Raw genomic sequence first — 20,409 nt, 5'->3', positions numbered from 1 at the left:
GTGGCATGAATGACTAAACAAATGGTAGCCCTGTTGTGCTTCCTTTCCCCTACCCTCTTCCTCCCCCCCCCCCCCCCCCGGTGCTAAAGGACATTAAAGCACCATGGAAACCTTTATTCTGACATGTAGGATTCTCTTTAATAAGCTGGATCAGAATTCTGCTGACAGGAACACTTGAACAAGAAAGAAAGTGTGGTGGAGCATGATCCTATTGCTAAACTAACAAAGTATAAAAATATTCCATCAAGCACTTTGATAATGATTTTGTTCAAGAGAGGTGCAACAGCACTATTAACGTATTCCAAAGCAGTCCACAGAACCTGATGTTGCTGAAAATGTCACACATAATGTATGACCCAGAAAAGAAGGAAAGGTTACACCTATTTGTTCCTATATCTGCTTCTTCTCTTTTCAGAAGCACAAACAGATTTTACCTTTATGTCAAAGAGATGCCAAGCTAAGAAACTGGTCATAGGGAGAGGGAGTAAAATATTGAAAACAAGTTTATTGGTTAAAACACACAGAAGTATCCTTTCTTTAGAACATTTAACCCATTGTCAATATATTGTTGTTCATGTATGCCATTTCAGACCAGATTTATCACATGGAAGATTTTCTAGTTCCTAGAATGCTCCTGGAAGATAATTTACTCCTCTGAGACGTATCTGGACCTTAAGTCATCAGCTTCTCCCCATAGAGAAGAAGACATGATGAGTTTGTGGACTGCATCAGACTCGTACCGCACATCAACAAGACAGAGCTTTTCTAGGACCACTGTGTGACCCATTCAGCCCTTTTTTTCCTTCATGCAGCAACCTATTCGCTTAACTCCATCCATGCTTGGCAGCAGATTGAGCTTAGCTGGTTGTCTATTAAGAAGGTAAGTAATATTTATTTTTATTTTATTTATTTATTCATATTTCAAATTTGTCACCACCCATCTTACTATGGAGTGACTCTGGGCAGTTTTTATTATATTATTACTAATATTATCATAATATTGTGGCTCATTAACATGGTAGGAATTTGTTATCTGGCTGATTGATTTTAACCCTTAATAATTTTCTTGTCACATAGTAAGGACAACAAGCCAAATCAATGTGTAACTTGGTGACCATTTGGGGCCAAGATTTTGAAAACTGAAGAACATTGTACCATCTTATTCCCTACCATCTACTCTTTCCAGATCGGGAATGAGGCAGGGTGCTTCTTTGATATACTTTGTTAACTAGTGTGGATGATATAGATTAGCCAAAGAATCCTCCCTGCTTCTTTAAGATAGCCAGGTAATGATGCAGAGAGCTTGCAACGATAGCACACCAAGTGATTACATAGTGAGAATTTTAACTGATAGGAAAACCTGCTTAAAGGGGCTTAGACTGTGCAATGCTTTGCTTCACAGAAGGTTTGTGTGAAGCACCCTTTAAAGTCCTTCACAGAGCAATGCAACCAACTTCTAAGAGCAGAATGAACGTATTGCTATGCTTTACTTCTCTTGTCTTGCAGTTCCAGAAGTAGAAGAGGTTTCTGTGCATACATGGCGGGACTGGTTGATGTATCTGGGATGAGACGGTTCCTCAGATAACTTTTTTTTTTTACTTTTGCTGATCAGAATTGAAACAATGAGGTTTTAAGGATTTATTTACAGATAAGATATGGGATATGGGAAGAAGAGATCATTTGTTGTATTTTAAGAGAAAGTGGTAAGTTACTAAAATTGTTTATACTTGTTGGGATGAAGGGGAAGTCATTTCTTTATATATTTATATAGATAATAAATATATAAATGATATATATATATATATATATATATATGTATGTATATCTTTTTCTTTACTAAATTCTTATTTTTTCTTTCTTTTCTATTTTTCTATTTTTTCCCTTTTCTGCACTTTCTATTTTTTTTTCTTTTTAGCCTTTTATATTTTTTAGTTTTAGTTTTTATCTTTTTAATTGTAATGTTTAATAAAATTATTATTATTAAAAAAAAAAGACTTTTTTCAATTGCAGGAATATGTTGGAGCCCGTTAGGAGGCAAAAGCCTTCAGGGCCTAACTGATTAAGGTCTTGTCAATTTCAGGCAGCAGCTCAAGCCAGCTGGAGGGTACTAATCAACTAATTAAGGTCACACAGCAGAGCTGGTTAACTTGCAGTTAGTGCTTGTTAGCACTGTGCCACTGAGAAAAGTTGCTCAGGAAGAGAAAGCTTTTTAGATACTTAAAAAGCTGGACAATATTTGATTTTAAGGCTATGCCTGCCAGATGAAGGACATGAGTTACCCAGGAGGGACCAAGTTACCCTTATCACCACAAGGTAATCCTTAGGAAAGGCTTCTTACCTTCTTGCCCATCATGGGTTGGGTTCACTCTTTGTTTTCCTCCAGCAGCCCTCTAGGCTTCTCTTATGCTGTTTCATCACCCAGAACTCCTCCAAAAACCAGGGCTCCATGTGCATAGAGAGCCTGCATAGATGCAATCAAATCCAACCTCAAAGTTGTCCTCTTATTCCAACTGGCAACTAAGGCTTCGATTGAACCATGTACTAGAGCATTTACCTTACCTCCTCCCCCCACCCCAGTCTGGCATTTTCCTTTCAAACTTGATTTTTCATTGACTATATCCTTCCAAAGTGCATATGAAACTTTATTGGAAGCAGCTTTCAACTTGCATGAAATCTCCATCTCACCAAAGGGTTCCGCATCTCTCAGGGCTAAAAGTTTCATCTGAAAAGGATGCAAACCTTTAAAGATCATTTCTGAGAATCTACCAAATCGTTCAGCAGGTCAAATATAACATATTCCACAGACCAACTCTGCCTTGTATGAAAGCATATCATGCTCCCAGACAATCGCCATGAGACACAAAGAATGAAGACGAGTGCAGGATATCAGTTTAATGCCACACTCTTAGGTTCCAAGACTCTCAAGGACACCATACCTCACCAGTCTACCTCTATGAGGATGGATGACACCTCCCAAATCTCTGAAAAAGCTGCAAGCAAAACATAATTTCTATCATTCACTGAGGCCAGAGGGTGACAAGGACTTGCTTCTAAGGCAGAGCTGTTTCCTTTGGTCTCAGCCAAAGAGCCATGAGACACAAAGAATGAAGACGAGTGCAGGATATCAGTTTAATGCCACACTCTTAGGTTCCAAGACTCTCAAGGACACCATACCTCACCAGTCTACCTCTATGAGGATGGATGACACCTCCCAAATCTCTGAAAAAGCTGCAAGCAAAACATAATTTCTATCATTCACTGAGGCCAGAGGGTGACAAGGACTTGCTTCTAAGGCAGAGCTGTTTCCTTTGGTCTCAGCTTTCTGAGTTACATTACATTTGGAGTTAGTCTTGGCACAACCCTGTGACAATGCCAACTTTCTAAGCCCCCTTGGCATGTTGCTCATGCAAAGAGAATGACATCAAGCAGATGCAATATCCAATACATCCAATACATCTGGCAACATATTTAAGGAACTCTTTAGCCTATTGCTGAAACTGTAGATCACTAGAATGCAAATATCCATATGGTCTGGCATATGGGCAAAAGGGTCTTTTAAATGTTGTACCATCCACATGAGACACTTACACTCTCAAGTGCTTTATAGCAGTCTGAACATGGTTTCCATCATGTTTAAATCAGTTCTGGGATTTAGCAGCTGTAATGTGACTTCAGGCAACGGTTTGTATCACAAAGTGGTACTGTTTCTGCCCGCCATTCTTGTTGCCTATCTGGCATTACCTATAACATTTAATAGCTTCCTCCAGTGTTACCTGCTTTGCATTCCATTCTTACCTTCCCTATGACCCCCCAAAACCAGACCTGCATTGTTTATCATATAGGAAACTCCCTACCACCAACAAATCTGTAAAGAAAAAGGTAAATTCTTTTTCAAGTTGGGATGCCTTTATGGAAACCTCCGTGTAGATTTTCTTGACAGCAGTTGATGCCTTCTTCCATTTTTTTTTTTTTAAATTTCCCAGACTAGCTACAATCCTGATATTCTGGGAAAGCTTCACATCCAAATATTAATCAGGCCAAACTCTGCTTAGCTTCTTAGCCCAGATAAAGTCACCTCCTAAATGTGCACCAGTGGCCAAATATCTGATTGACCAAGTTCTGAGAGCCATGTGCTCAATTGTATGGTTTGAGCTGCTAAAGTAAATTTACTTACCATCACCAACTAATTTATCCTCCAGAATGAATCTTATAGAGATGAAATTTGCAAGTACCCCATAATCAGTTATTTTATTCAATTATTCAATTCTGAGCAACTCTGAACAGCTTACAATTGAAAAATTAAAAAAAAATTTTTTAGAGAAAACAAATACAGCTTATCAGAAGATGGACCCAAAAATCAAAGGGGCTCAAGCACCACCCTAACCCAAGGCCTAGGAGAACAATGAGTTCTTTAATGATTTGCAGAAAGTCAAAAGCTTGGGAGCAATACTGATCTTTGGAGGATAACATTTCATAGGGTAGGAGTCAACACCAAGAAGGAACATTTCCTGAGTCCCTCAAGGTGGCACTACTTAATCAACAGGACCCAGAGAATGCCCACTTTGGCTGACCTCACTAGACAGGTGGAAAAATATGGAGATAGGCAGTTTCTCAAGTGCCCAGGTCTTCTGCCCTCAAGAGCTTTACAAATAATAACCAACTCCTTGAACTGCACCTGAAAGCCAGCTGGCAACCAGTGTAGCTCATAAAGCAACACATGCACAAACTGTGACACACCCATCACTACCCACAGTGCTGCATTCTGGCCCAGCTGTAACTTCTGTGTTGTCTTCAGGGCCAACCCCAATACAGCAGTCCAATAAGGAGGTGCCCAAGGCATTAGTAACTGAAGAGCCTCCCAGTCCAGGAACAAGTGCAGCTGGCCCACCAGATGAACTTGTACAAAGGCCCTCTTGGCCACAGTAGCTATGAGTCCAAAAGGGTCCCCAGATTGCATACTAATCTTGCATGGGGTAATGCAATCTCATTAAAGAGTAAAGATGGAATGTCCACAGAAGCAAGGGGTAAAATAAATAAAGCCACTCAGTCTTGTCAGGACTGTTCCTATCTCTATCTCTCTATCTATCTATATCAAATTTATATAGCCACCCATCTCATGAATGTGACTTTGCATGGCCTCCAGGCACTGAATCAAGACTTCAGCTGCATCACTTGGTTAGTCTAGGGTCAAGATGTATAATTGGCTATCATCAGCATATTTGTGTTATTTGAACCCAAACCAACAGATGACCTTACTCAGTGGTTTCATGTAGGTCCAGTGATGGTCTCTTGAGGACAAGTTACACCACCGTCTATTTCAAGGCTGAGGGGAATCACCCCTTCTGTCAGACAAGCAGCTACCACTGCATGGGCCCAACCACATGGGCCTAACCACAGGCCACCTTCTGGGTGGCCTTAACTACCCAGGAGGGACCTGGATCTAACAGACAGAGGCCAAGTTTACAAACTGGAGGATCCTGTCCACTTCCTCAGGAGTCCCAGAGTGAAACTTACTCTACATAACTTTACAAGGCCATAGCTTGGGCACTCATCTGAACCTGTCCAAATTAGTGAATCTGAGTGATTTTATCTGCCAGATAGCATGAATATAGCTCACAGCAGCCCTGCAGATAGTCCTGTGATTTGTCCCTCCCTAGCAGGGACCTGATCCTCTTAAACAGGTCCATGGAGTGGCTATAAGCAAATGCAATAAAGGCAGAGAAATAACATCCATGAAAGATGAAACAACATTTCAAGGAAATGGCCAAATACTCTTGACATTAAAATGAACATTGGAGAAAGCCATTTTCCCAGGGCCCTACAAATCATTAATTAACCAAATTACTTTGTTCTGCTGAATCAATTTATATGCAGATTTTAGGACAGTGGCATGAATATAGGGCCCAGATATATTAAATTGTACCCACTCAACTGTGCAACAATTGAAACTTCATAAACATTGTACATACTTAGAATGGGTTCATATATCATAAACAATAGCAACCTTTCACAACATTCCTGTGTATCACTTGCTGAACAGAAAGTTACATGTCAAAGGCAAGGTGATATAACACTCATAAAAGAGAGAGGGAGGGAGAGAGGGAGGGAGAGAGAGACAGAGATAAGCCCCTTGCAGTTTCTTTTTTTGCTGCTGTAAGGAATGTTTAACAGACTCTAATGTTGAATAACATCTTGTCAAGGCAATGTTGCATAACATTAATATTTTTAGAAAAATGCATGCCTATTAACACAAAATTATTTTCATGTTGGCTTCAAATATCTACTTGGCCTCTTTCCAGAACAGTTAAAGAAAGCCATATGAAATACATTTCTTCATCAACTACAAGCTATATGTGTGTCAGAACTGATTTAACTGTTACCATTTCCCTGTGAAAAAGAGATAAATGTTACCAACATTATATGGGAACTATGCTAGCTTCTTCACTCTGATTTATTGTGCATGCATTACCACTCAAAACATCCTTTTGAATAATTTATTTGATGGTAAGTCGGGCCCTGTAATTCAAAGGAGGGAGGGAGGGAGGGAGGGAGGGAGGGAGGGAGGAAGGAAGGAAGGAAGGAAGGAAGGAAGGAAGGAAGGAAGGAAGGAAGGAAGGAAGGAAGGAAGGAAGGAAGGAAGGAAGGAAGGAAGGGTTGTTTTCATGTGCTTGAGCATGAAATAAACACAGCGTTAGGCTAGCGTGTAAAGGAGATGATATTGCATTCCCTTTCCTTAAAAAGAACCACTGGAACTTTGTCAGTTCCACTGAAATTGAGATGATTTATTGCTAATATTTATGTTTGAATAATCAAATAGCAAAGTTGAATATTAATGCTGAGTAAGCAATGCAAAGCCCTGTCCTAGAAGATGAAATTGAAACTGCTTGGTGTCCTTCAGATGTTCCTAGAATACTATTCACAGAATTCCAAACTATCATTCCTGTTTCCAAAACATTCATTTTCCAAAGCACAAGAAAGTCCAGCACATACATAAGGTTTCCACAACATTTCTTAATTCTACGAATGGGAGATGGGGAACAATGAGGGAAGTAAATCATTAAACAGAAGTAAAGTCTCCCTCAAGCTGAGCTAAACTCCTAAAGTTTTAATGGGCATACCTATGCAAGTTTTCTTGGTAAGGAAGAGCTTTGCTATGGACTTCCACCAATTTATTTGTTCATCTCCCAGGGTATCCTATAGTCCTATAATTTTGTAATGGTCTCCTGTCCAAGCACCAATTAGACCTTATCCTGCTTAGCTTTTGAGATTAACCAAAGTCAGCTAGATACTGCCATCTAGCTGGAAAAAAAATAAAGGTCTTTTTATCGCTCTCTCCAGGATGCTTGATTAGATAAAATATGATAGCTTAATGGCAAGGCTTATTCTGATCTGACAACAGATCAGTTAGTGAATCCAACATTTCCTTCTCTTTCCTCCAAGCATTTTGCAAGCTCCAGAATGACTTAGCTTTTTACAGGGCTTGGGGCATGTGCATATTGCCAGATTTCAAGTCTTCATAAAGAATGTTGGATTAGAGGCAGAGCAAGTAACAGAGTTTCTTTATACATGTGAATAAAAAAAAAATTATGAACTGGCCCAATATGTTCAGGTTTGGAGCATCTCACCAAAGACCTCTCCTCCATGAAAAGTGATAAAAAATGTCTAAGCTTCAGTATGTAGGTAAAGAAAATGTTTTTTCCAAGAGTTCATTGTTCTTGTGTTGTTTTATATAGGTTTCTCCGTTGCAATAATAGAAACTAGACACTGTCATGCAATAATAATGAAGTTTGGATATTAGCAATATTTTGGAGAAAATTTTATTTCAAAATATTCTTAGCTTTCCCTTTTGAAACTGAAGCTACTGTGTTGTCCATTTTATCTTGAATCTGTTCTCATACCTCTTCATCTCTGCATTTATTATCTTGCTTCATCTTATAAAAATCAAATTCCTTGTCACTAGCTGATCATAATTTTTATTTTTAGAATAAGTGTTGCTTTGTCAGTGAAATGACATTATAAAGTATGTAGACAAAAATGCAAGAGATCAATTTATGCTAAGGCTTCCAACTTGACAAATTGTATGAGAATAAATGTAAAATATCAGCAATTTAAAAATGATATAAAAATGCATAATGGGCAAAAAGTGTATTAGCACACAAGTGAAAAAAGAACATACTTCAATTTTAATCTTCTATTGTATACTGTGATAACCTATTTCATAATCTATAGTCATTTTTACTGGGCGTCATCTATAATATTTAGACTTTCAGTTTCCTAAAGCAACAGATTTAATATTTAAAATGTGCAAACCATGAACATGTTTCCAAAAGTAAGATCCCATACATGTTTTGTTTTATAAATAACACTTTCTAAATGTTATTTAATGTACAAAAGGGCCTTAAACTTGGACAAGTGCTGTCTCTGGTCAGAAATTGCTATTATGCTGTAGGATAATAAATGCCTCAAATAAAATAGCATAAGCATTCAGTAGATCTCCATTTCTTATTCTTAGCAGTGTTCATGAGGGGAAATATGCTGAAAAGACAACTTATATAGAAATGATGTGAAAGGGCTGTACGTTTCATGTTTTAGGGTATCTTGCCTTAATGCCTTTGCATTAAAAGACAAACCCCGTTTTTAATATCTTTCTTTCTGCTTGTCATTTCAGACCCACATTTCCATTTCAAGACTTATTTTCTACTTCCTCTACTTATTTTCAAAGAAACTCTTTTCCTTCCCTCAAGTTTATGAAATTTCTAGGACACAGTTTAAAAAGAGGCATTTTAACTTTATCCAACAGAACTTTACAGAACTTATCAACCACTTGCTAGCATCTCATAACCAAAAAATATATTTCAAAATAAATCTTGAAGAAGAGGAGAAGTATATTACTGCAGCTTCCGTACTGAGTCTTAGGATTAAAACTAGACAGTTTTTTGATTGCCTAATTATAACTGGGGTTACAATTATTAGCTTTATTTCCAAAGGAACAACAACAAATTAAGAAATTGTATTTTAATTGAGTAGAATTGACTGCAATTGTCAAAAGATGTTGCCAAGGGGAGAATTCAAAATTACTCCCAGAGCAATTTTACAGAATGACAATGAAAACAACCTTAAATATAATTATCCAAACGTATTGACAATACAACCAGCTATCCTATAACAAAACATAGCCAAAAAAAGACAGACAGAATTAGCTTTTATTAATTTACAAAAACAAGATAAAGGTATGCAACAACTTTATCTTGGCCAAAAGAAGATAGTATAAAGGTTGTCCTTCACAGACTTGAAGGACAGGTTACCAAGTTACCTTATTGTGTGCACGATTGTATATGTGCTTGTGTGTGCGTGTGTGTTTATGCATGTCTCCAATCTTCAGATGAAATAAGGAGTGGTATGTTTTCATCTAGTTTTTGGAAAGGCTAAAAACAAAACATTGACCTACACCTAATCAACAAACAAACAAAATCTGTTACCAGAGCTGATTGTTTTGGCTGTGATAACAGAGCTCTCTCCACCAGCTAAAGACAGAAAACTTCCATATTCCCTCCTCTTCCAGATTATCTGTACAGCATCCATATCTTAGCCCTTTCCAGTGTGGCAGGTTTCAGATATGCTGAGTCCCAGCTAGATTCTTGGACTCTAAGAAAAAACAATAGAAGAGAAGCCTCTTTCCTCTAAGGTATTGAGGTATAGAAGGTATACATAGAAGGTATAGAACATATAGAAGCTTCTAAGATATTGGACTCTAAAAGAAGCCTCTTTCCAAAGGTGACAGCACGATCCTTCCAAGTATAATTTGTGGTATGGGATTGAGAAGCCAGTTCCATCCAGGAGAGCAAGGTTTCTTTTTTTGTTGTTGTTTTGTTTTGTTTTGTTTTTTAAAAAGACAAAAAGGAGGAAGGGTGGAAAGAAAGGAGAAAATGAAGGACAGGGAAAATAAAAAGAGATGCAATATTCTGGTAGAATTTTACCTTTTCCCATTTTTTTTTCTCTCTTTCCCTCTTCTATGAATTATTTGTATTATTCAAATGCCACATTGCAAAGTTGCTCTTATGAGTTGCTTCCTAGATGGTGATGATATTGATTGATTGATTGATTGATTGATTATGTGCCATCAAGATAGATAGTTAGATAATATTTATTTTGGTCAGTGACCAGATAAAACAGAACATGTATAACCTAAATACAGCAAAAAGCCATCCACTTAACAATCAAAAACTGAAAAGGTGAATGCTTGCATGAATGTATTATGAAATCTAATAGTCCAAACTATTGAAGCAATTATTAAATAAAGTATTGGAATGGAAGTCAGTATTTCATTCCTACATAACAAAAGATAAGTGGATCAGATAGTCATTGTTTGCTCACATTTACAAAACTTTGCTACGTTATGGATGATAAAACTTTTCTTGTCTGATAAGAGGAAATTTACACAAAGTTCCTCAGAATAATTTGGTGCATGTAATCAGTAGCCATCATATCAATGATACAGACATGGACAATCTGAGGTTGCTTTCAATCAAATGCATATCATTAACATTAACCTAAATATGGGGGGGGAAGGTCTCATCCTGACCATCCCCCCCCCCACACACCATAATTCCTTTTGTTGTAGAAAGGCAGTTATTTCAGTCACTGGTACATCGATCTAGATCTTGGACAGCCTGGACACCAGGCTCATTATGTGATCTCTATAAGGCCTAGCTCTCCCTAGCTTTCTCTAAGGAGCTAATGACGAATTGAAAAGTATCTCCCTGACATTAACCTTCATAGCAACTGGAACGATATACTGCTCCCTCATCTAATGGATATGCTGAGTGTGCCAAACCACTCCCTGACAACATTTAACTCCTTGCTTTGTAAACTAAATGGAGGGCAGACATAATAACTCCCTATTATACTATCAGGCTCCTGTGAAGTGGGGTTCCTGACGTTGTTACCCACATTGTGTGTATCGTCTCAGGGCTCTTGTAGACTCAATAGCCCCTTTAATTGTTAATCTGTCATGGCTGTTCTGATGAGAAGAAAATTAAGTTTCTTTAAGCATATATACCGTATATATATGCTTTATTAATTTAAAAACTAACAAAAACTAATATTAAGAAAGAGAATTAAAAAAAAAGAAGGAATTGGAAAAAAAGAAAATAGTAAAGATCGAAGATGCAGAAAAGAAAAGAGAAAAACAAACAAGGAAAAAAGAATTGACTTCCAACCCTCCCCGCAGCAGATATAAGTAACAAAATACATCAAACTCTTGTTCTAAATTTACAACATAACTTCTATTACTTCTATTAACCCATATTATTTCTAATCATCAAACCGATAGAACATTTCATTTTTTATATATCCCGCAACAAGTCCAAAACCTATTTCCAGTTAGCACTAAAATTATACAATGTCTTATCTGAAATCAAAGCCATCAATTTCACCATCTCAGCCGATTCCATCACTTTACCCACTGTTCTTCCACTGTAGATATTGTCTTATCTTTCCACCTCTATGCCTTTAAAAACCTTGCCACTGTTATCGTATATAAAAATAAAGTTATAATGTCATATCCTTCCACCTTTATACCTATAAAAACCTTACTATTGTTATCATATATAATAACAAAAATTCCATAAATTTAATAAGAAATATATTTTAACCTTAATAAACTTTATACAGAGATCCTTAACGCATCGTCATTCAATCCTGGTCACAAAAAAATCCCATTAATAACTACCAAAAGCCTCAGCATATATGTTAACCATAGTCCAATAAGTTCACTTTGTAAACCTTCTGTTTACTTTTGAAAAACTTAAACTTTGATCCTTTCAAATAATGTCACACAAGTTGATTCCCCATCGTCCCCTTCTCCTCTTCCAAAAACATCCCAGTAATTTCTCTTTGTCTCTTCCCAGGAACAGCCTCACCAGTTCAACACATTCCTTCTGCAAATCCAAGATAAGAAATTTTTCCCAGTCACTCTTCTCCATTATTTGTATGTCCCCTTTGAACATTGTAACATCAGTTGATTCCATTTGCAATTCCATTCTGGCATCTTTTTCCATATGACTCTTACCTTTTGGGTATCTTAAATCCATGTTTGAATCCACAACTTCTTTATTCATACCACCTTCATAGTCCAACATTTTTAGCTAAATTCAAGTCCCTTGAAAAAAAGAGAAAAGAGTGGTTAACTCTGAAAAAGTGGTGGAGATTGACTCAAATAAAACTAAGCTTTAAAAAAAAAATGTTAGCTATATTCTTTTCTTTGCTATCTATGAATCTTGATGTTTTATCATTTTCACCTTATTTTATGTTATTTTTCTAGCTTTTCCTAACTTTATCCTTGTATATGTAAAATTAACTATGCAACAAATTAAATCAGATGGGAAAACATATGCAGTTCCATTCACATACTGTACAGAAAGACACTGGTATGCTTGAGATTTTCCAGTTGCATTGCTTAGGTTAAAACAGGTGGGTGGAAATGTAGATGACTGAGTGTTATTTAGTTCAAGATCTACAAGATCAAAGATTAAAATAAAACAAAACAAAACAAAACAATCAAATATCACACTGATATTTTGCTGCTGCTCCAAGTTTGTTTCACTCCCTCTTTTTGCTTCCTTCCTTTTTTCCCTTGTTCCATGATAAGCTACATGAATCCACAGTGAAATTCAGTTAGTCAGCAAAATTGGCCCTTTTAAATAACAAATAACTGCTTTTGTAATGCTTCATTATGCTTGATTATCCATTACTTTAGAAAGCCAACTAGATTATTGTCTTGTATATTCAATGTTCTTTCTGGCCAGGCATACATTTAAGTTACATAATATTCTTAAATTTCCCACTTGCAATTTATTTACTTTTGTGTCTACAGTCATATCCTTGAGGGGGGAAAGCAATTTGAACTATAAAAATCTTCATTTCTGCAGGGAATTTTATTTTTAGAATTTAGCTCTCCTTCCATCTGCCTTTGAGCAATTTTCTGTGCTTCAGGCATGAGCAAACAATATTAATCCAATTTCTAGCCTCTCTGAAGCACATTAACTTTAGATTGTATGCACCTTAACTCTTCTTAGGAACACAGTTTATTTAACTATTTCATTGTCCTTCTCTTCAATCATATCTACTGAAGCAAAGCTTTGCAAAGAAATATTGGGTTAAACTTATTTGGAAATTAATTCTATGCTCAATGTACTCACCTTTTATAAATGACAAATCAGTGCCACTAAGGGCATCTACTGACACTAATTCAAAGAAACATGATTTGAAGCAATCTTAAAATATTACCAACTGGTAACTAAAAACAGTTACTGCATAACCTGCTGATAAAGTATATTTTCCTTCCAAGAAGTGAAGATTGTTTCCTGCATGAGAGATCAACTAAAAATCATTTCTGCTCTAAAGTAGCAGCTTTGGGAGAGGATAAGGGCTCTTGTTGACTTTTTTTTTTTTTTTAATCATGTCAGCCACAACCCTTCCTCCCCAATGTACTCAGGCTGTGCAATATTTTTTATTTTATTCCAGAGAGGTGTTTCGGAACTTGTAAAAGTCTGAATGCAGAGGCACCTGCCACCAATTTGGTCTATGGATCACAATGCTTCTTCAAGGTGACTTCTATGGCATTGACTGATCCTGGAAACAAAGCTGGCTATTTTAATGAGTCTGTTCTCACTCTAAATGGATTTTGAATGCCCTTCGGGGGAACTGATTCAGAAGCATTACACAGTCCTAGTGCGCTGGGGGAAGAGGGTTGTTGCAATCATCATCACCACCACCACCACAACCACTTGATGATGATGATGATGATGATGATGATGATAATTAGCACCACCTGAACACCATTGGCATTGATAAAATCATCATCAGTCAATTGCAAAAGGCAGCTTTACTTGGAACAGCTTATATCCTGCGATGATACCTTTAACACCATCAAACAAGAACATCTGCCTGTCCCAGGTCCTTGGGAAGGACTCGACAGGTGGATAAAAATGCCAAATCCAATCTAAACAACTGGCTGACTGTGTGAATGACAATAATAATTAAAAAAATATAACAGGGTACACAAAGTAGCTGGGAGTCAGGCAGCATATGAATTTGATAAATAATAATAAATATTTTTTCTGTGGAGTCCTTGGTGTTCTCTGAGCTTGATTGTTTGCTTGCAGACATTAGATTACCTGACTAGGTAGCATCATGAGTGCAAGTGAATATGGAGTTTGCTCCCTGTTCATACAAAGTAGCTTGCCCTGCCCATATTGGTGGGAGTGTGGTTTTTTCCTCGGTAGTTCCTTGATAAAGGGTATTGTTTTCTGCTTAATTGTTTGTCCAGTGTTAATCCCTGCTTATCTAGGTGTTGGCTGCTGGAGAGGATGTGTTCTGGTCTTTTTGTTTCCAGTTGAAACTATGGTTGAGTCTGTCCATGTGTTGTGAGATTAAGGAGTTTTCATTGTGTCTTCCGACTGCTAGTTGGTGTTCACGGATGTGTTAAATAATATTTGCTTCAGTGCTTCTCAAAGATTCCAGAGGCAAGACAATAGAGTAGAAATGCCCTTATTTTATCACATTTCTGCCCTTGATTATTAGTGCAGAATATTAGTGATGGGTGAACATATTAAATTCAATTCACTCAATTTGTCACTTTTACAACCTTAAATCATTTTGTCCAAGTTGCAGGGTTTTATTTCAAACAAACAAACAATTGCATGAAATTTGAATACATCTTTGTGAATATGTCCCAGAAGAAATACATGTTCATATGCATTTTCACTATTATGTGAATGTTAGCATTCATTTTTCTCCATATATATATATATATTTTATATGCATTTTCCTAAATGCACTCATTTTCATATTCATGCTTTGCATTGTGAACTGCATCATCAGATTCAGAGATATTGAGAAACAATATCATACATTTGGGAAATACTGGTAAGATTGTTTTCCTTGTCTAGGAGTCTTTTTTTTTTTTTTTTGGCTTGACAGTTTGTTTCAGAGGCTGCTCTGTATGGAAAAAACTTAGACAACTGCAGCTGAATTATCTATATGATATCCAAAATACAATTCAATACAATTGATTGATTGACTGTCTAATCGATTGATTATGTGCCATCAAGTCATTTTCGACAACTAGTAACCACATAGATGGATTTTCTCCATGATGATCTGTTTCTAACAGTTGGTCTTCCAACTGTGCACTCATCACCACTGTAACTGAGTCCATTCACCTTGCTGTTGCCCTCTTCTTTTCTTTCCTTCCACACTTCCCAATATTAGAACCTTCTCTAGGGAGCTAGATCTTTACATTGATTTTTTTTCGATGATATATTAGTTTACTCTCAGGAATCTTCTCTAGCACCAACATTGAAAAGCATCAATACTCTTCCTATCCTGCTTCTTCAAAGTCCAACTTTTGCTTCCATAGAGTGTCACAAAGAATATCATGGTTTGTACATTTCTGATTTTTGTAGGTACAGAGACATCACAACATTTGAATATCTTTTCCTTCATGTCTGCTCTATCAAGTGCTGGTCTGTGGCATATTTCTTTACTGATTGTTCCTTTAGTATTCATGTCTGTTTTCTTTAGAATCCTAAAAGGCAAAAGCTATTCACCGCTTCCATATCTTTATTGCCAGTTCTAAGGCTGGTTGTTCTACCTGTTGTCATTTGTTTGGTCTTTTTTTATATTTAATGTTAGTCCCATTTTTTCACTTTGCTCAACTTTTATTACTAGAGCTTGCAGATCCTTTGCATTTTTGGCTAGTAGGATAGTGCCACCAGCATAATGCAGGTTGTCGGTGCTTCTTCCTTCAGTTTTAAAACCATATTCATCTTCTTCCAATCTATCTTCCCTTAATACATATTCAGCGTATGGGTTGAATAAATCAGGGGAGAGGCCTTGTCACCCTCCTTTGCCAACCTGGAGCCAGCCTGTTTCATCATGTTCTCTCCAGACTGTGGCTTCCTGACCATGAGGGCAATGAGATGTTCTGGGACTCCCATTTTTCTCAGCACTTTCCACAGCTTGACTTGATTGACACATTCAATAATCAGTACAACTCATACTGCAGTAACTTCTTTTTGGTATTCTTACTGTTATTTGTTTTCACTGTTCTCTCTAGAATTAATAACCTTAAATTAAACTTCTCATTTTATTTATCTTGGTACTTTTATATGTCTATACATTTTGGGTACAAGATAGACAGCACAGGTAATAAACTGTCTGCTGTGAGGTCTCACTATGGATATTTTTGCATCCTGGAGTCAGTGATGACTGTATAGTAGAGTGGTTTTCCATATTTTATTCCCCCTAAGGAAGCATCTTTTTAGAAGCCACATTTAGGCCTTTTTTTATTGGAATCACTCATCTTTGATCTCTTCAGAATTGTTTCACTATATTTCTAGAAATACAAGACTAACTTGAATCCTTTAGATATTATCATCCAAATGAGTAAACTCTTGGGAAGGTTTTTGTTTCCCCTTTAAGGAAAATTACAGATTATATTAATGACTATTTGGAAGTGAAATAGCACCATTGACATAAAAGATAGTGTTTTCTACAGTACACAAACATATAGGCTTATAAAATGATAAGAACCTGGAACTTTGCAAGATATGCAGAATATAAATTGTTAAGAAAAAAAGAAACTAAAAAAAAGGAAACATTCTTAGATGAGAAGATTGGTTTCAAAAAATAACCAAGTGGACCTGTTCAAGCCCACTGCAGTATGTATATTGAGTCTTGAAGGATATAAGACTGGAGATGAACAGCTGGGTGTGTTGATAGGCCACCAACAGAAAAAAGTTGATCATTTCATGGGATACGTATGCATGAAAAACACACTAGGAAAATCTGAATTTGATAACTCTGGAGGATGTGAAAATAATGCTGTTTGTAAATATAGTCCCTTGAGTGACAGACTAATATATAAAAGCAAATAAAATATTTGAAAACAATTCTTTCATTGTCAAAGCTTGAAAACATCTCACGATTCTCAAGTCCTCCTTTTGTCTTATTAAGTAAATAGGACATCTGTAACAAAGCTGGCAGCCTTTTATATTGTTTTGACAGAACAGTTACATCATTAACTTCACTAAGAAGCTTTTATTGCCTCTAAATCTGAAACTGAGTTCTTACTTCACAGCCTCCGGCTACATTAGACACAATTCTGCACTTTACCGCTTCTTTCATTAAAAACAGAATTCTATTTCAAAGCATCTTTTAATGTCTGCTCATTACACAGCTTCTGCCATTGCATAAACTAAACATACTTACACAAGGACTGCCATTACCACTAGTTTAATTTTCAAATCCTGAGTACTTCCTTTTCCTCTTTAAAACTTGCATCTCTAACATTGTTGTAGGGATGATCTACAACTAAATCATCTTTCAATTTCTTGTCTTAATTGTAGATTTCATGCTAAAATGAGAGGTGGGATATCTGCTGTAAACCTCTTCTAATTTCTTATCTTATTTAATAGCTTGAGTATCTATAGTTAGGAGGATTGTACAGAACATAGTTTCCTTTAAATTCTTGTTTTAGTTGCAGACTATATTTTTACAGAAAGAAAGAACTGGTGTCTGTAACAAGTCTTCTTCCAATTTTGTGTCTTGAAGTTTTACCACTTGTGGGAAAAATCCCACATTTACCCATAGAAACATCTCTGGGGCTCTTATTATGGCCATCTACAATCTGACAGTGGCACATCAGAAGGAAAAAAAAAAATTGGCTCTCAACAAAGGTGAAGAAAAAGAAAATCACCATTGTGCCTGAGTTTCGGAGGACTAATATTTATGCCCCATTCCTGTCTTTTGCTTTTGCATAAGTGAGTCAGACCAACCACATCACCTGCATGATTCCCAGCTTACAAATTGCAACCTCTAGCAGGTGAGTGTGCCATGGAAGAAGAGTGGATTGGGTTTTCTCTTCATTGGGGGAACACAATAACCTAATGGGCTGTGGTATAGTACAGATAGCCTGGGCTCTTACAGATAGCCTGGGCTATCTACAGCAAGGAGGAGCAGATTTTCTGCAACAAGTCTCCATCCAGATTTTTGTTTTTTCCCCCACACTGAGAAATGGAGTTGTCTTTCTCTAGCTCTTTGTCTTAATCACAGAATCTCTCTTTTGCTACAATCACTTTTATTTTCCATTTCTTCACTATCAGTTCAGTTTTATATAAATTCAAGTATCAGACAGAATAGGACAACAGCCTTACTCCCTGAAGCTATGGTACATCACCACTTGATTTAGCATTCGGTTTGTTACTGTTGCCTCTCACTGGTAGCTTTCATTATCATGGCCACAAACCTTGAAGTATTGTAACTGAAATTCTAGAAGGGGCAGTAACTACCTACATGCTGCTTGATGGCTTTACGGACAATTCTGAAACAGACACATGAAGCAAAATAATGAGATCTGACCTTGGCTGAATCTCATGAATCTCTGAAGGACTCACTCATATGAAGAAGCCATAGAACATTACAAAATCTAAAACCTAAAATAAGTCCATAAATAAATAAATAGTAAAGCAAGCCACATTGTCACCATTACTGGAAATAGTGCAGACACTGGCTTTACAAATAAATCACAATTTTAAAAAGTAGGGTTCTTTTAAAATGTTATTCCAAGAAATTATTTCACTGCCCCCCCCCCAATGAAGGCTGTGATACCCACACACAAACATACAAGTATAAAGTAAATAAAACCCAACAATAATGCCAGTTCCTATGGCTATAACCTTTTGTTTGGCTGAAAGGCAGAGTGATAATGACCTTCTATTGAATGCTTTCTGTGCTGAGGACCTACTAGGGAAAAACTTATTATTGGACTATTTCTTTTTTGTTATAGACAACAAGCTGCAGAAAACAAGCTGAAAGTGCAGTATAATCAAAGCGCAGTGTTGTGTGGTACAATTGTTCAGCACTTCAGAACATATGCATCACTTGTTAGGTCCCTTAATTCTTTGGCAGTAATTGCTGCTTTATAATCTACAGGATCCAAATATTTATTTGACTGTTTTTCAGTCTTATTTTTATTTGCTCCTAACTGTTCCTCATTACTAGAGATTGGGCTCTATCCTCTGGCACCTCCATATGGTAGAACATTTTTCCCAGTTTGTCCTGGTATCCAAACAGTGAAACAAGTCTTCCAGTCTGAAAGATAGAATGCTGTATTAAACAAAGCAAAGAATAGAGGTGGGGTTTTTTTTCCTCTTTGCAAACGTCTAAAGAAATGTACAAAATATGCTTTGGAAACTTAAGCCAGGAATATATTGCATTTCCTTTTTGCATGGAATAGAAGGTAGGAAGATTTTAATTGCTCTAAGGCTCACAGTACCTTGGGTAAAGAGACTGATTGAAATATATATTTTTTTTCCTACTTCCAGCTGGGGAATGGAAACACCGTGGCATGGAAGTGTTTTCTCTCTGCTGCTGCCCAGCGAAACAGTCTGCATGACCAGAATGGTTGATAACAAAATGGCTGATAAAGAAAAAGGAAAATAGATTGAAAAGTCATTACTCTCGCTATCCAAGTCATGTGTGAACATAAACCTCATTTCCTTCAATGGGAAACAGAAATCTTTCATCATTAGAATGCTAGGAGAGAAAAATCTTTTCTTTGCACATTTATCAGTACTTATTTCAGACTAATAGCATCCATGAATGTAATGTTGAAATGCTTTCTCTTTAATATATTAAACATTAAAAAAAAAACCTTAAATACTGTGCTGCTGTACTTTTTTGAATTGAGTTACATAGAAATGAGCTATTGTTTTGTTATTTATGGTTATGATATCTAAGAGTCCTAGAAATTTAGATAACCCGAAAGTTAATACTGGGCTTAGGTGCTGCCTTGATTTAGTTTGAAGATTTCTGTTGCAGACAGACACAATCTATGAGGAAAAATAACACATGTATTCTGTTCAATAAAATAAAATACTGAGCAGAGTGTTTGAGCAAAGAAAAGTTATTTCATCATTTTATTTTGTTTTATTAATATGTCAGATGCAATACATCAACAAATTTATATGCTTCCTTAGGGGGTGTCACATAAAATGAAGGTCTCTGGGCAGTGAGTCAACCATCTTGAAATACCTGCCTCAACTTCCCAAAGTCCCTGTAGTTTTACAGTGATTTAATGTAGAAAAATTGATCTTAACAGTTTTGTTGTAGATACCTTTGGAAGTAAAGGTAAAGTAGTTTTACTTTAAGATCTTTACCTTAAAAAAAAAAACTAGACTAACCACTCTTTAAGAAATACATCTTATGTAAATCTCCTACTTAAAATTCTAAATTTAATGCCATTGTATTATTAAAACATACAGATAAATGCTAAACTCAGTCTCTTTGCCTACACTGGCAAGCTAAGGTTCTTCTCCATTCCCTGAGAACAAACAGTGAGCAATC

General features: G+C 36.5%; 1 protein-coding gene across 3 annotated transcripts in view; it reads right to left on the bottom strand.

The window, feature by feature from the left end:
• Positions 1 to 20,409, bottom strand: part of LOC112542233 (uncharacterized) — a 377,107-nt gene that overhangs the window by 166,136 nt on the left and 190,562 nt on the right. For all 3 annotated transcript variants that reach the window (XR_015795364.1, XR_015795361.1, XR_015795362.1), the window contains one exon: positions 12,071 to 12,160. The gene's annotated coding sequence lies outside the window, so the exon portion shown is untranslated. The remainder of the gene's footprint in view (positions 1 to 12,070; positions 12,161 to 20,409) is intronic.

This window comes from Python bivittatus, unplaced genomic scaffold (assembly GCF_059951505.1).
Source record: "Python bivittatus isolate LINGU-HERP-01145 unplaced genomic scaffold, Pbiv_v1 ctg000060_np1212, whole genome shotgun sequence".
In the NCBI taxonomy this organism is placed as follows: domain Eukaryota; kingdom Metazoa; phylum Chordata; class Lepidosauria; order Squamata; family Pythonidae; genus Python; species Python bivittatus.
This window is presented reverse-complemented; position numbering and strand designations above follow the sequence as displayed.